The sequence below is a fragment of the Kogia breviceps genome, chromosome 2 (genome assembly GCF_026419965.1).
Source record: "Kogia breviceps isolate mKogBre1 chromosome 2, mKogBre1 haplotype 1, whole genome shotgun sequence".
Classification (NCBI taxonomy): Eukaryota; Metazoa; Chordata; class Mammalia; order Artiodactyla; family Physeteridae; genus Kogia; species Kogia breviceps.
In genome coordinates this window covers 51,920,727-51,936,948 of record NC_081311.1, presented here as the reverse complement: position 1 = coordinate 51,936,948, position 16,222 = coordinate 51,920,727, and positions in this window count along the sequence as shown.

The window sequence follows — 16,222 nt, the reverse complement described above, 5'->3', positions numbered from 1 at the left end:
TATGGAGTCACACATTATCAGGTAACTAAAATGGACATTGTACCCATAAAGGTAAAAGAATGGAAAAATTGTTTGGTAAAATAAATAAGAATTAGAAGGAATAAATAATAGAATTAGAACTACAGAAAATAGATTGGAATAGAATGTCAACCCAAACAAACAGAATAATAAAGAAATAATCAGCAAAAAAAGAGAAATAAGAAAAGATAACAAATATTAAGAAGAATTCCTGAATTCTTGGATAATTCGGTTATCAGAGAGGTCAGTTGGAATAGAATCAGTATCAAAAGATATAACTGAAGAAAATGTTTAAGAAATTTAGAAAGAATAAATATTGAAAATTAAAGTGATTCACTTGGCCCTGGGAAAATTATTATGCAGACATCAATGCCAAAATATTTTATAGAATACAATGTTTAGATTCTTCTCTATTAAGAGAAAAATGAATGAAGATTATAACATCAAGCCAAACTTCCATTTATGTTTGACAATGATGAGGATATTCTTGACATGAAAATTTTGATAACATGAAAGACTATTCTCAATAATAACCGTAGTAACTAATACACACTGAGCAGCCCTGTCTACTCCATTCTGTGACAGTCATTACACTATGATCCATCGAGCATTAACCCTTTCTATCCTCACAACTATGAGGTTGGTATTACAGGTATTATTATTATTACTACCTCTAATTTACAAATGAGGGTACTGGAGCACAGAGAGGTTAAATAGTCTTCCTAATAGGATAGAGGAAGTTAGTAACGGAGTTAGGATTTGAACCCAGGTTGTCAGACCCAAAGCCCAAGTTCTAAGCACTGTGCTATGCTGGATTTAAAGACAAGCAGAATTAAGACCTCCACCACAGTGGCTATTATGGGTTCATACTGGCAATCAGACCCAGGAGACATAAGAGGCTTTAACTCATACCAGGCTTGACTTAGGCTTATTAAAGGACACTGGACAGGAGATACAGCAGGTATTCATCTTCAATTTATCAAGAGACCCATTAGCTACCTTACATCTCACCTACATGGCACAGGTACCATTGCCCTGGACAAGGGCTGAGCTGTGTACGAATCACCTTGATGCAGAGAAGCTACAGTCTCAGTTTCTCCCCAGGCTTTATAGTCACATAGGTCTGAGACCTGCATCTCAGCTCACAGGTCTTCCCAGATGGGCACATTCCCACATAGCAGACAAGGCAGATCCAACATTCCATATTTATTCTAACTCTGAAGTTTCTAAGGGAATCCGGATGGAAGAAAACAAGCCTGGGGGGCCTTCTCACAGGCAGGGTTGGACCAACCCAGGCCTGATATGAGGTCTTTACTTACAGCTACATACTGTGTGTAAGGGACTTTGGAGCTTCCTGTAAAAATGCATATTTTTGTTCCATGTCCCCACATTCTATGAATCTATTTCTTGCCTCATATAAAAGCAAGTCCCAAAGATAAGGAATGGGAAGAAGAGCCAGGTGTCCATTCCAATTATACAGACCAAATCCATTCTCTAAGTAGCACTCCTACTAATGTCATCATGGAGTTTTAAAAATTCCACATCTACCTGGAGAAATATCAGCCCCTTAAAGGGTTGAGGCTCTTGAGTCAATAGGCCAGCACAAGAGGTCAAAGTAGGGATGTGATGGAAACCAGGAGACCCAGCCCGGGGAAACGCCAGGAGCCTAGTTCTGAATTGGGAAAGTGAAAACAGATTTTTAAAAATATTCCAGACACTACAAAGACCTCCATGAAAACTCAAGAAAAGTGACAAGACATGCTCTTAGAAAGTTGGCAAGAGTTAATCAAAGGCTGACAGGCTTCTGAAAGGATCACTGTATGTTTATTTCAAAAGTGGTCTTTGAAGGTGTTTCAGAAGCCAAGGACACTTCCGGGGAAAGTCAACACAAAGTTACCTGGAGTAAAAAAGAACTGAAACCAAAAGGCCTCTTTTGTCTTCCCAGAGGTAACCAGGAAAGAGCAGCATGGTATGTACTTAGGGCAGAATCCATTGCTGTTGGCTTGTTAGCTTCTAAGGCCAGGGCAATTCTAGGTCAAGGACCACATATGGACTTTCAGCCATGGCATATAAATGGAAAAATTGAGGGATGGCTTAGTAGGCAGATCAACAGCAATCAGGACCCTCTTGATCAAGCAAAGATAAATGCTGTTATTTGATTCTTTATAGTTGGGTCCAGCAAACTGGCCCATGGGCCAAATCCAGCCCTTCACTTGTTTTAGAAAATAAATTTTTATTTGAGCGCAGCCAAGTCTGGCTTCATGGGCTTGTAACCTGTACAGCCACGAGGACCCCCACACTTAGAAGTGTCCCCCATTTGGTTTAATGCACTGCTATTGATGTTTTGAAATTCTTGATAATTTTTGAAAAAAGAGCCTTGGATTGTCATTTTGCACAAGACGCCTCATATCATGTATTTGGTCCTGAACACAGCTATGCCCATTCGCTGATGTGTGGTCTGTGGCTGCTTTCTACTGAAATGGCAAAGTTGAATAGTTGCAACAGAAACCTCATGGCCTACAAAGCCAAAAATATTTACCATCTGGCCCTTTACAGAAAATGTTTGCCACTGACCCCTGCTTTATAGGATACTGCATTACTGTGCACACGCTGTGTGGAATGCAGGTAGGAGAACATGCTGTATTGGAGAGACTTTAAGACTGGATTAAAAAGACCCAGAAGCCAACCTAGCTCTGCCTTTGGTAGGCTCACTGGTTCTACTTTACTTCATTTCTCACCCTAAACTTCCTCATTATTATGTATGATTTTTGTCCTGTCTTAATAGAGTTAAAATTATCTTCATGGATCTTATTTTTCATATGAGATTTTATACCTATATAAAGATAAAAGAGACAATGTAATAAAAATTTATAGAAATGTCACTAAATGTAAAAACTAAGAAAACCCAGCCTGTTGCTTATCATGTCTCTGCAAAGCCTACAGACTCACTGTGTCTTGGAGCATCCTTCAGGGAGAAGGGTGACAGATATGTCCAGGGACTACTTACTATCCTCTGTTGAATGTTCTTATTGGTTAAATCTGCCCCCAGAGGGCGTTGACTCCTCCTCACTTCCAGCTTGTGTCACCGCGCCCTCTAATAGCACCTGTGCGTCTGGTCAACCTGGACCTGGCATTGGAGTTGCCATGGCAACAGAGGAATGCTAACACCCAGCCTCTGCCTCCAGTGGCAGAGCCAACCTGGGGTCTCAGGAAACAAGGTGTTAAAAGCATTGGCCAAGGCTTTCCAGGAGAGCAGCTTAGGCCTAAGAGGCAGGCAGGCATCTTAGATCATATGGATCTGGAGAGGTGCATAAACTGGATCTGGTAGAAAACAATTAGACCATGATTTAATTTCTCACTATCCTGAATCTTTAGTAGTTTAGTTTTGAAAACAGCCATCCAGATTTAAAAATAAGTCACTCCAATGAAAATGACAGCCAGTTCTGCTACTCTCACACAAAACAAGATGGGATAATACTGCCCTTTAAGTATGAGAATAGACAGGGCTTTAAATTTTTATTAAGCTGTTCACTAACATATTAACCTAATTTATTACTAATTTCCTAACCTACTAATGTGCAGGATAGTGCCTGGAATTGTTATAAACATTATTTCATTCATTTCACACACATTAACACATAGGGGTTTTTTTTGTTACACCTGTTTCACAGATGAGGAAACAGACACTCAAATCAATGAACTTGTCCAAAATCATATAGCTAGTGTACCAGCTATTGAGCTAGGAGTCAAAACCTGCTATGGCTCTAAAGACTGTTCTTTCCAAATTCTATGCCATTGTTTTTTTATGACATGGGAAAATCTAGACCTATGGATCTAGATTAAAATTTAAATCTAACCAAAGAAAAAATCTAATAGAAAAAAGGAAATGAAAGGAAGAAATTAAAACTATTCCTTTGAAAGTGTTTGCTGGGGCTGATTTCCTTCCTTTAACTTTTTCCAGACACTTACCAGAGTTCTGTTGTTTTTTGACCCAGAGAATCTGAATCTTCATGCTTATCATAATATAATTAGTACTGGCCTTTAGCAACACAACACTGCAGTAGAACCTGCAATTTCACGGGCCATGACTGAAAAGTTGCTTTCTACTCTTAACTGCCTCACACTGTAGCAATGACATATTTTAATATGCACAAAGTACATAGCCATTTATGGGAGGAAAACAATGCTAGTTTAATACCGACATAGTACCTAAAAATTATGAGAATGTCCCATAACAAGTATCAGGGAATAGTTTAAGTATAATTTTAGCTTTGGGTGCTGATGGTGGATCTTAGGCTTCTTCCTTGAGTTTTAGGGAGATATATTATTCTCCTTTTCTGGTTTACAAGACCAGGGTAATAAATATACTACAAAGACTCTTCATTTTAGGAGATTGTTTTTCAATAATGCTAGTTACTGGTATTAGCACTAGAACTAAAAAGAAGTATAAGATGATTTATGGTTACCAAAGGGGAAACATGGCGGGAAGTGACAAATTAGGAGACTCAGATTAACAAATACACACTACTATATATAAAGCAGATAACTAATAAGGACCTGCTGTATAGCACAGGGAACTCTACTGAATATTCTGTAATAACCTATATGGAAAAAACATCTGAAATCAAATGGGTATATATAAATGTATAGCTGATTCACTTTGCTGTACACCTGAAAGTAACACAACATTGTAAAGTCAACTGCACTCCAATAAAGATTTTTTTAAAAAGAAGTATAAGATGGATGCTAACTGTCCAATAATAATGAAGGGGTATTCTATGGGTTGTCCTCCAATTCATGTTAATGTCAGTAGATCTGCTACTAATACTCAGAATAGGCACTGGGTAAGAGGCCTTTGAGACTCAGGAGTCAGCAAAGTGAAATATTGAAAATAATTCCTGCCATACGTGATTTCCTCCAAGATGTCTTCTTAACAATTTCCTTCCATGCTCTCCCCAAGCTAAACCTTTGTACAGACAGAATGGGAGGGAGACATAGCCTAATCTCTTGCAGGGCTCAGCTCAAAATGTGCTGGACCAAAAAACTGGAAACCTCTGTCATAGAGGTTTTTTGAGGGGTTTTAAATATTTATTTTTTTATTGGCTGCATCTAGTCTTAGTTGCGACACGAAGGGTCTTCCATTGCGGTGCGTGGGCTTCTCTCTAGTTGCTGCACGCAGGCTGCAGAGCACATGGGCTCTATAGTTGCAACACTCAGGCTCTCCAGTTGTGGTGCACAGGCTTAGTTGCCCCGTGGCAGGTGGGATCTTAGTTCCCCCACCAGGGATCAAACCGGCATCCCTTGCATTGCAAGACAGATTCTTAACCACTGGACCGCCAGGGAAGTCCCTGTCATAGAGTTTCTACTTAACTTCTCTCTTTTCTTTTTATAAGAGCTTTATTGAGGTATAATGGATGTAAAAAAAAAAAACTGCACTGTTTAAATGTGTACAGTTTGATGTGTTTGGACATATGCAAACACCCACGATACCATCACCACAATCAAGGTAATAGACAGATCCAACACCTCCCAAAGTTCCCCTGTGTCCTTTTGGTTTTGTTTCTTGTTTTCTGTGGTAAGATCTACTCTCTTAACAAATTTTGAAGTGCACACTACTGTATTGCTACCTATAGGCACTATGTAACAGCCAATCTCTAGAATTTATTCATCTTTCTTAATTAAAACTTAATACCCATTGCACAAGAACATCCCATTTCCCCAGCAGCCCAGCCCCTGGCAACCACCATAGTGATTCTCGTCTTTGATAAGTTTGACTATTTTAAATACCCCATATAAGTGGAATCATGCAGTCTTTGTCTTTCTCTCTCTAGCTTATTTCATTTAGCATAATATCCTCAAGGTTTATCCATGATGTCACAAGTGTCAGGATTTCCTGTTGTTTAAGGCTGAAGAATATTCTATTGTATCTATATACCACATTTTCTTTATCCATTCATCTATTGATGAACACTTGGGTTGTTTCCATTTCTTGGCAATTGTAAATAACACTGCAATAACATAGGAGTGCAGACCTCTCTTTGAGATCCTGACTTCAATTATTTTGGATATACCCAGAAATGGGATTGTTGGATCATATGTTGATTCTATTTTTAATTGTTTGAAGAACCACTATACTGTTTTCCATAGTAGCTATACCACTTTACATTCCCACCAGCAGTGCACAAGAGTTCCAATTTCTTCACACCCTCACCAATGCTTGTTATCTTTCCTTTTATGATAATAGCCAATCCTAACAGGTGTGATGTAATATTTCACTACAGTTTTGATATGCAATTGCCTGGTAATTAATGATGTTGAACATCACTTCCTATATCTGTTGGCCAGTTGCCTGTCATCTGTTCAAGCCATTTGCCCTTTTTTTTTTTTTTTTTTTTTTTTTTTTGTGGTACGTGGGCCTCTCACTGTTGTGGCCTCTCCCGTTGCGGAGCACAGGCTCCGGACGCGCAGGCCCAGTGGCCATGGCTCACGGGCCCAGCCACTCCGCGGCATGTGGGATCTTCCCGGACCGGGGCACGAACCTGTGTCCCCTGCATCGGCAGGCGGGTTCTCAACCACTGCGCCACCAGGGAAGCCCTGCCCATTTTTTAAATCAGGTTATTTTGACTGTTGTTCAGGAACAAAGTTCATATTATAGTAGGATGAAGTTTCATCATAAATGATGATCCTAATTGAAATTCATCTACATTCCCCTCTTCCATAATATTTAAAACTCAGGAATAAAATGGGATATAAGTCAGCAAACTTTTTCTATAAAGGACCAGATAGTTAATATGTTAGGCTTTGCAGGCTATAAGGTCTCTGCTGGAATTACTCAGCTCTGTCCTTGTAACATAAAAGCAGCCATACACAGTATATAAATGAATGGGGATTGCTGTGGTCCAAAATTTTAAAACTTTATTTTTAAAAATAGGCAGCTGTCAAGATTTAGCCCATGGGGCATACTGTGTCGACCCCTGATACAGGGTAAGCAAGAAAGCTCACAAATCTTAGAGTTCTGACTATCCTAATCTTAACTGTGAATGTAGCAGTTTCTCATGCTAAGGATGTGTTGCCTTATGCGCCCTGCCCTACTTGGGTTTGAGTACCCTCCTCTTCTTTCCCATCCTATACAAATTCTTTGTGCTGTCAATCTTAACTCATCAATCAAAAGAGCACTGTCCCCAGGCTAAGAGCTGTCCCACTTCTGACAGTGGCAGCCAAGCCTGCTCTGGTCCAGCAGCCACCTCTCCCATTTCCAGCAATAGCTAATAACAGGAGGGGGCCTTTTTCTGTACAAAGACAGCTGGCTCAGCAAGTTCAAGGAAAAAAAATGATTTTCTCTTTCAGTGGGAAAAAAAAGTTTAAAAATGTCAACGTTGTGTTTGCACTGTATTTATTCTATTAATCTTAACCTTGAAAACTGAAAATCAACTACCATATAATCATAGCATAATTGTCTGGTAATGTCTGTCCTTGAAACTGGAACACTGGAATCAGTTCTGAGAGCTGGAATTCACACAGTAATTAATCTTAAACTCGTGGAAAAACTCAGTCAAATAAATGTTCCTTACTCAACTCTGGATGAAGATATTGTGCATTATTAAAGTATCTGATGTATTGGGGCCACAGAAGGTTTACAGTGAAGGAAAGTAAATGTGTACTTTCAGACGCATTTGTAACATGCAACATTTCCTGGCAGCTATAAAACTGGTAAGGTGGAATCTAGATTGAAGCCCTGTCTGTTTTGTCTACTCTGGGCACCAAATTAATCATCCTAGTAAGTATATAACAGCCAATCAGATTATTAATTATCTGTAACGATACCAAAAGTCTTTATGGAGGCAACAAGCAGTATCAGTTACCCAAGACATGAATTACATACAGCTGACTTGAGTAGAATGGCAATCAAGACCCAGTCAGCGGTATCCTGTTCCAGGAGCTCAGTCTGTTTGAAGCAGGACACTAAAATGTTTAAGAGGGAGGGAGGAGGAAATTGAAGGTACAGAGGAAAGGGATATGCCCAGTCAAAAAGTGGTAGAACAAGGATGTTAGAGTACAAAAGAAAGGAATCCACAGGTTGTAGACCAGCACTTCTCTCATGTTCATGTGCGTATGAATCACCCAGGATGTTATTAATGTGCAGATTCTGATTCAGTAGGTCTAGGGTAGAGGCCAATATACTGCATTTCGCATAATCACCTGGGAGTGATCTGGATGCTGCTGGTCCCAGGACACATCTTGTGCATCTGAGTAGCAAGGATGTAAGTCTTTAGCAATTATGGTTGGAAAGGGATAGGCAACGGATAGAAGCCAGCCCTTAGAGACCACTCCATCCAACCTTCTCATTACACAGATGAGAAAATGGAAGCCAGGAAGGTTAAATGGCTTGGTTTGCCTAAGCTTGTTATGTTAATGATAAAGCCTTTTGATTCACATTTTAATGCATTTTACCTCTCTATAAAATTTCTACAAAGGATTCCCAGAGACAAGCAATAGCTAGCTGGGTCTTCTTTTAAGTTTTTTGAAGAATTTCTTTTTTATATATGGAGGTTGTGAAGAGATATTTCTAAATCAGGATCCTTTCTTTTATTAAGGACAATTTTATAGCAATCCTATAACAGTTCATTTATTCCCTGGTTGAATTCAGGACTGTGCCAGAAAGCAAAGAGGTCAACTTCACAATGAATCATCAAATTTCCTATATTTTAAGGAATTTTTAAACAGAAAGATTCTTTGACTTCAAATAATCTAAAAGGCAATGACCTGAAGAATTGTGTCTTTTAAAAATATGACAGTTTCTTAGTCTGGAAAAAATAAAGCAGAATTCATGGACTCCAAGGAATTTCCTGGGAAAAAATGATAAAATTATTTACTTTATCACTGGGTGTCTAGGAAAATTTCCAAGTCAGCAGTTGTAATCACCATGTCAGCTAATCTAGCCAATCCAGTTTCGTAGTCTTCTTCCAACTTTTACTCGAAGTTTGAAAATCCTTACAAACATTTGAATCATGCAATGCTATAAAATTACCATAAAAGTCTCTAGAAAATGGAAATATTTCTGAGCCTGCTTTGTTCTATCTTCCCCTGATATTCAGGATGAAGGAAAATTGGCCCACTCAGAGACTCCTTAGACAATCAAAAAGCCAAGAATCCAAGCTCATCTGAGGCTCACATTCAGTCTACCAAGTACTATGCCTCTCTGGCCAAATTTAACTCCATCTGGAGAACAGAAGATAAATGAATGCTTCACCCTAAGACCCAGCATTCTGCCTGTCCACCCAGATCAGCCAAGAAAATCTCCACCTCTGAGCCTCACAAACTCTTCATAAAAATAATTCATAAGCACCTCCTGACAGCCCCTCTGGGGTTTTGCACTGAAATATCTGTCTGGCAAACAGTTCTGGAACGTTTGATGAGGGCTCTATTGCTGGTCCCCATTCCCAGGGCAGACCTGGGAATTTGTAGTCATACATTTAAATAGCTTATTTAGCTGTGCATGTTCCACATTAATTGCTCCTGTCTTCAATTTTGTGCCTTGTGATTTTCTCCTTACACAGAGAATACAGATAAAATTCGATGGGCCGTGCTGGCCTTGGGCCAGACAACTGCAAAGCTTCTTTGTGCATTGATGACAATGAGTGCAGAGAAAAGAGAGGGATGCCACAGATCATGGGGAGCTGGTGGGGCTCCACTGGTCTTGCCTGATCCATCATTCATGCCTCTTGCTTTCAGCTTCTTCCCCTGACTTTGTCACTGGGAGACAGCAGGACCTCCCAAGCCATGGTTGACCCTCTAGAAGCTTACTTAATGATTGCTAATGGGAGGTACAGGAAACTATTCTCTATCACTTTCCCTTTACATTCCCTGACTCTCGACAAATGGTCGAAGACAGCATCAGGGCATTTCACCAACGCTGGGACATTGCTTTCTTCATGCACTGTAAGCATTCTTGGAAGAGCTGGCCAGTAAGAGTATTTTCCACTGAGATGACTTGCATAAAGCAGGAGTTTGTATTTAGGAAAAATGTGTTTCTCCTTCATGCCATGTTCTGGTTCAACAAGGTTTTAGAGTTTCTGTTCTATCTTTCCTGTGTTTGCCCAGCCAGCCCAAATCTGTCTGCCTTGCTCACCACTTCTATTCACCCAGACAGGTGCAGAATGACTCCCCAAGAGGACATTAGCAAACACCCCTTTGCTGCTGCTCGTGCATCTCTGATGCTGCTGATTAGCTGTGTTTGCATCTGTTAGGATGGAGAACTCAGGATGATACAGCTCTTCACGTGGCAGAGTCCTAGTGAGCCTTGAAGGTTGCTGTGAAAGGAGGGAGAACTTCACTGGCATCTCCCTGGAGGAAACTGGTTCTTCATCCAAGGTTACCAGTGCTAGAGAAGGCCATGAATCCAAAGTAACATGCCTTATCCTCCCTCATCCCCTCAACAAACCACTCCTCTTCCTGTACTCTTTGCTTAGTAAAGGTCACCGCCATCCCCTTCATTGTCCAATTAGAAACTGGGGACCATTCCTAACATCTCCCACGTCCCCAGCCCATGTTCGGTAACTAAGTCCCAACCATTCAGTCTCCACAATGTCACCTGAACATATTACTCCCCTTTATTCTCATCACCAGTTACCTAATTCAGGTGCTCAGCTAGACTAGTAAAACAGCCTCAACTGGGAATCCTGCCCTCTAATCCCTCCTCAACCTCAATCAGCTAATGATGTGTCAACACATCATGAGCTTCTATTCTAAAATACAAATCTTCTCATGGCACTCTTCTTATTGAAAACTTTCAATGGCTCCCATCACCTATAGGATAAAATTCAGGCTCCTTACCACAGCATTTAGGGTTTATGGCCTTCAATAGCCCCAACACATTTTATCACCTCCCTTCCTGCTGTTATCCTTCACATATTTATGCAAACTTGACCCCAACTACTCTTTCCCAAGCAAGTCAAACTCTTTCAATACCCCTCTTCTGCCTGAAGTGCCTTTCTCCTGCCTTCTCAGCATGGAAAATTCATACCCATTCTCCAGATTTGCCCAAAGATAACATCTCTTATAAGACTTTCTCTGATGCCCTTTACCTGTAATGATTTTTATTGTGTTCTAATCAGTGTTTTACATGCCTGTTTTCTAAGGTCACACTGGGTTTTCCTAGTCTCTAAATTTCTAGTTCCCAGCATATATTCTTTATGCACTGATATTTAGGGAAGGGAGAAAGGAATTCGTTACTATGTTACTTAGATAGACTTAGAAAGCACAAATTATATCTTTTATATCTCTTATCTGGGTAGATATCCCATGTTACTAAAGTGAACGGGAGCCCAAGCTTTGGGGGGGAAAGGCGGTTGTGGAGATATAACCTCTCTGGACAGCAAGTAGAATTTCCAACAAATTCGGCAACTGCCCCATGCATATTTAAGCCAAGTATTTTATTAGAAAATTACATTTGCCCCACAAATCCAAGGCTTTCAGCCAACTCCAGGGATAAAATATCACTGGCATCATACTACCATCCCCAACAGGCCAAAAGGTATTCCCATTGTGCATCTGGGTCAGAGGAATGCTGTTTAGAAGATGATCATAGCAATATAAATATGGTTTCAAAACTTCAGATCAGGCAGATCTGGATGGAAGACGGTAAAGTAGAAAGCATAATCTGCTGGGAACAGGAAACAAGCTTTTAAGCAAGACAAGATGCACACTGCTTTTCTCTTCAATATTCCAACTCATCTCTCCGCAAAGAAAAAATTAAAAGGTTATTCACATAAGGGTTGGGATTTATTCTCTTGCCAGAGAATGACAATTTTAATGCCTGTGGATAAAGTGTTAGTTAATCTGCCAAATGCTCAATATCTTAATAGTTTTCATTTTCATCCTACCCCAAAGCAAGGGTGCATGCGCGCGCACACACGCACACAAACACACACACACACCACTTCTCATGAGTGAAGGTTGAGAGTAGAAGCATCAGAACACACTTAGGAACTGAATCGGAGAGAAATGCTGGAGGAAGCGAGCAGAGCAGGATGTATCAAACTCAAGTCCTACAAAATGCCAAGTCTTCTCTACCATGGTGTCCAAATGGATACCAGTCCAAGCATGCATCTTGACCCAAATGACAGGGTGAGCTGTACTTAAACCTTGCTTCAATATCCGTTTTCACTGTGGAACTAGATCTTTATAACCCCACATGTGGGAACCCAGAAAATAATACACAGGAATTGGAAAAAGCACCTGCTTTATATCTAGGCATGCTTGGCTTTGTCCATGACTTATAACATAGGACCAACATCCTTAATCCCTCTGTGTCTGTTTCCTCCCATGAGAAACGGGAAATAAACCACATAGCATTGTCATTTCATCTGCTGAAATGACAAATAAAAGTAGGGAGCTGTCAACTAACGTATAATAGGTGTGTCATAAATTCCAGTGACCCCCCTCACTCCTTTCCAGTGGCAGGCTCATTTGTTTAACATTTTGTTAGCATCTTTATGAGGCATATATACTCTCTGTTGAATTGAACAGAAAGCCCTGGTATTTGGCTGAACTGATGACATTCAAAAGCCCTCACACATCCTCCTCTCCACATCCATAACTGTCATAGGCTGTGCAGGCCACACTGCATGTCAGAAGGCAAAAAGAACTTGATTTTCATCCTCCTTAAGTGAGGTAAAATGTGAAGAATAAACAAGATAAATAAGGTCATTTCCCTTGTAGGTCTTGCTTATTTAGATCTCATTTTGAACGCACAGGAAACTAATCTCCACTATGTTTAGATTTTTTTTCTCACACTCTTAATGTGAAATACAGCAGTAAATTGATGATGTTGGTGCTTGGAAGTATGTGTAGTCAATATAGGCAACAGGGTGTATAGGGAAAAAAAAAAAAAGAAAAGGTAATTCCTTTTCAGAAGGAAGTAACCCATTGATACTACATCAGTTGCTGATAGATCAACCTTGAATTGATTTTCATGTAGTCAATAGTTCTCTTGCATTAATAGTTAAGTAACAATGAGAATTGGCAACTTACCAAAATTAAATTATATAGCCATCAGCTATGTCTAATGATACAAGTGTCTCTCAGAGCAAAGAGAACTTGGAAGACAAGGATATACGCCCTGATCCTTTAAAAAGAGTTAGGGGAATCCAACATATATAAACAACTCAACATCAAAAAACAAACAACCTGATTTAAAAATGGGCAGGACTGAATAGACATTTTTCCAAAGAGGAAATACAGATGGCCAAGAGGTGCATGAAAAGGTGCTAATCATCAGGGAAATGCAAATCTAAACCACAATGAGATCTCACCTCACACCTGTCAGAATGGCTACCATCAAAACGAACACAAATAACAAATGTTGGTGACGATGTGGAGAAAAGGGAACCCTCGTACACTGTTGGTGGGAATGTAAATTGGGGCAGCCACTGTGGAAAACAGTACGGAGATTTCTCAAAAAAAAACTAAAAATAGAACTACCATATGAACCAGCAATTCCACTCCTGGATATATATTTGAAAAAAAACAAAAACACCAATTCAATGCACCCCAATGTTCATAGCAGCATTATTTATAGTTGACAAAACATGGAAACATCCTAAGTGTCCATCAACAGATGAATGTGAAACTCTACCATTTGAAGCAATATGGATGGACTTGGAGAGCATTATGCTAAGTGAAATAAGTCAGACAGAGAAAGACAAACACTATATGATATCACTTATATGTGGAATCTAAAAAGCACAACAAACTAGTGAATATAACAAAAAAGAAGCAGGCTCACAGATATAAACAACAAACTAATAGTTACCAATGGGGAGAGAGAAGAGGAGAGGGGCAATATAGGGGTAGCACATTAAGAGGTACAAACTATTAGGTTTAAAATGAGCTAAAAGATATGCTGTACATCACAGGGAATATAACAAATACTTTATAATGGAGTAAACTCCTTAATAATTGTGAATCACTATACTGTACACCTGTAATTTATATAATATACATCAACTATACTTCAATTTAAACAAAAGACATTTTGTATGGCAGAAAAACAAAAAATAAAAAGAGGGGAGAACATGTTAAGAAAGAAAGTAAAATCTCTTCTAATGGTGATTTGAATACATATAACTATACTTCTTCTTCTTTGTTGCACCCCAGTTCTCATTAAATGACCAAAGTTCATAAAATTGGGGGAAACCTATCAGTGATGCACAGAGAAATAGAGACATCTTCATGTTAGAAACTTTTAGGAACTTCTACAGGACATCTTATACAATAGGCTGGTTTGAAGAAAGGTTGATGTGGCCTATTCCTTTCCACAAACAACTGACAAAGTTAGAATAAGAGACCCAAGCAGAACCCCGCAAATATTCCAACTGGGAGATGTGTGGGAAGGAAGTGAGGCTGAGCCTTGGATCAGTCGACTGACACAAATAGTCTACACCAGCACCACCGGGAAGGGCAAAGAGACCTGGTAAAGCCTGGGCAGTCAGCCCAGCACCACATGCAGTGCGGGGATTGCACTCTCCTCACACCTAACCCTGTCCCAGGAGCAAGTACAAAATTTGTGGAGCCCAGAGCAAAATGAAAACGCAGGGCTTGGTGTTCGAAAAGTGTTAGACGTTTTAAGGTAGCCACAGCAGAGCATTAAACCAAGCAGGAAGCCCTTCTAAGCAGGAGCCCCTGTGTGACCACCCAGGTGACGTGCTCATGAAACTGGCTCTGCCTTCTCTTTACACCTGTTTACCCAAGTGACTAATCAAAATCTCACTTACTTAGTCATCCAGTACCAACCAATTCATCATTCTTATATTAATCTGAGCATCGTCCATGCTAAGCCACCCTACCCTTGACCTGTACTCTCTAGAACTCATGGCCTGTGACCAGAAAGCACTCCCATTCCTCCCTAAACTTCTCCTTCCCCTTCTTCTTTAACCTGCCTATCCTCTGAGGCCACTGCCTCCCCTGAAGGCTTACCCAGCTGCTGCTGCTGCCTTTTCTTTCTTTTTTTTTTTTTAACATCTTTCTTGGAGTATAATTGCTTTACAATGGTGTGTTAGTTTCCACTTTATAACAAAGTGAATCAGTTATACATATACATATGTTCCCATATCTCTTCCCTCTTGCGTCACCCTCCCTATCCCACCCCTCTAGGTGGTCACAAAGCACCGAGCTGATCTCCCTGTGCTATGCAACTGCTTCCCACTAGCTAGCTATTTTACGTTTGGTAGTGTACATATGTCCATGCCACTCTCTTTGTCACAGCTTACTGCCTTTTCAATTCACCTTTCCCGGTGAGATGGGAGTAGGAGTCCTACTTGCCCCACTCCTACTGTGCTTTCAAATAGTCCCTCCAGCACCCTTCTTAGAGGTCATGCACTGCAGCCGTCAACCCCTCTCAAACTTGTAATCTAACTGACCGCCTATTCCTACTCTGTACTCACTCTAGACTTCTAGAATCAGTCTATCTTCCTCCCTCTGGCATCCTCTTAGCAAATCCAACATCCATGGGCATAACCTACCACAAACCTAGCCTAGATGATCAGCTACTGGACCTCCACATCATCCCGCACCCATCCCACAGGCATTCCCTAAATGAAACAGAATCATCACAAAAATCTTCATTTTGGAAATTCCACCCTCAAGAGTCCTTCCTGTCTTCCAGTTAGTTTATTTTAGCACCCCCAATGATGTAATTGTCTATCCTCATCAAGCCCTCCCAGGCATCGACTCTCTCCATTACTGCATTATCCATTATGTCCCTGCTGTCTTTACTTTCTGCTTAGTACAATCTAGGTACCAAATTCCTCATTATAATTGCTCCCTTGCAGAGTCTTCACCCCCTTTACTTCTCTCCCTCCTCTATATTCACGTGGGAAAACCCCAGCTATCTGCCTGCTCAGTGCCAACTTGAGCCAGAAAATCTAAAGGGATACTTGAGTGAAAGGCCAAAATAATAGGATCATGGCCACACGGTGACTCTCCTGGTTCCTCTTATTTTTTTCATTTCAAAGCTAAAGAAAAAAAAATGTAAGCACTCTACAAGATATAGTACACTACTTCAAAGGAACAAAAATCAGATGAATGATGACGTCCTCCCTAAAATCCTAAGTGAATGAATTAATTCTACATGATTTTTTTTTTTTTTTTTTTTTTTTGCGGTATGCGGGCCTCTCACTGCTGTGGCCTCTCCCATTGCGGAGCA